Here is a 1,225-nt window from a genome sequence, read left to right on the forward strand (position 1 = left end):
TCTCTACTAAAAATGCAAAATTAGTCGGGTGTGGTGGTGCACGCCTGTAATCCCAGCTACTTGGGAGGCTGAGGCAGGAGAATTGCTTGAACCAGGAGGTGGAGGTTGCAGTGAGCTGAGATCACTCCATTGCACTTCAGCCTGGGCAACGAGAGCAACACTCCATCTCAAAAACAAAATAATAAATAAGTAAATAAAAACATTAGCTAGGCATGGTAGTGTGTGCCTGCAGGCCCAGCTACTTGGGAGGCTGAGTTGAGAGGATGGCTTGATCCCTGGAGTTTGGGGCTGGAGCAAGCTGTGTTTGCACCACTGCATTCCAGCCTGGGTGTGGGAGTGGGACCCTGTCTCAAAACAAACAGTATTCTATATCTGTTACCCCAATATTCTCTGTCTGTTACCACAGTATTCTGTATCTCTTACCCCAGTATTCTATATCTGTTACCCCAGTATTCTCTTATCTGTTACCCCAGTATTCTGTATCTGTTACCCCGGTACTCTCTATCTGTTACCCCGGTATTCTTTATCTGTTACCCATTAGCGCTTAGCATAGGGGCATTTTTACTATTATCTGGCTTGGAATTTAATTTTTTGTCTCTCTTTCTTTTTCTTTTAACAGGGGAAGGCGAGAATGCATCCCCCACTACCACAAATTATGCAGTCGAGTTTCTCACATTTGGGGAAATCGCAGGGGTCAACACATCCGGAGTGCAGTGGATAAGCCTCACCCTGGGAAAACCACCTTCGTGATCATAGTATCCTCCCTGCCAAGTAAGTTTTTTTTTTTGAGATGGAATTTGGCTCTGTCAACCAGGCTGGAGTGCAGTGGCGCATTCTCAGCTTACTGCAACCTCTGCCTTCCAGGTTCAAGTGCTTCTCCCATCTCAGCCCCCTGAGTAGCTGGGATTACACGAGTGTGCCATCACACCCAGATAATTTTTTTTTTTTTTTTCAGCAAAGAAGGAGTTCCACCATGTTGGTCAGGCTGGTCTTGAACTCCTGACTCGTGATCCACCTGCCTCGGCCTCCCAAAGTGCTGGGATTATAGTGTGAGCCACTGTACCCAGCCTCTCTCTTTTTTGTTTTTATTTTTTATTTATTTTTTTATTTTTTTTGAGACGGAGTTTCGCTCTTGTTACCCAGGCTGGAGTGCAATGGCGCGATCTCGGCTCACCGCAACCTCCGCCTCCTGGGTTCAGGCAATTCTCCTGCCTCAGCCTCCATT

General features: G+C 46.7%; 1 non-coding gene across 1 annotated transcript; it reads right to left on the reverse strand.

Moving 5' to 3' along the window:
- Positions 1–616: 616 nt before the first annotated feature.
- LOC116548563 lies at positions 617–779 on the reverse strand. The gene has a single exon (XR_004267465.1). It is a non-coding gene; the product is annotated as a U1 spliceosomal RNA (small nuclear RNA).
- Between the last annotated feature and the right edge of the window lie 446 nt (positions 780–1,225).

Source organism: Sapajus apella, unplaced genomic scaffold, assembly GCF_009761245.1.
Source record: "Sapajus apella isolate SASKATOON/1434 unplaced genomic scaffold, GSC_monkey_1.0 scaffold15341, whole genome shotgun sequence".
Lineage (NCBI taxonomy): Eukaryota > Metazoa > Chordata > Mammalia > Primates > Cebidae > Sapajus > Sapajus apella.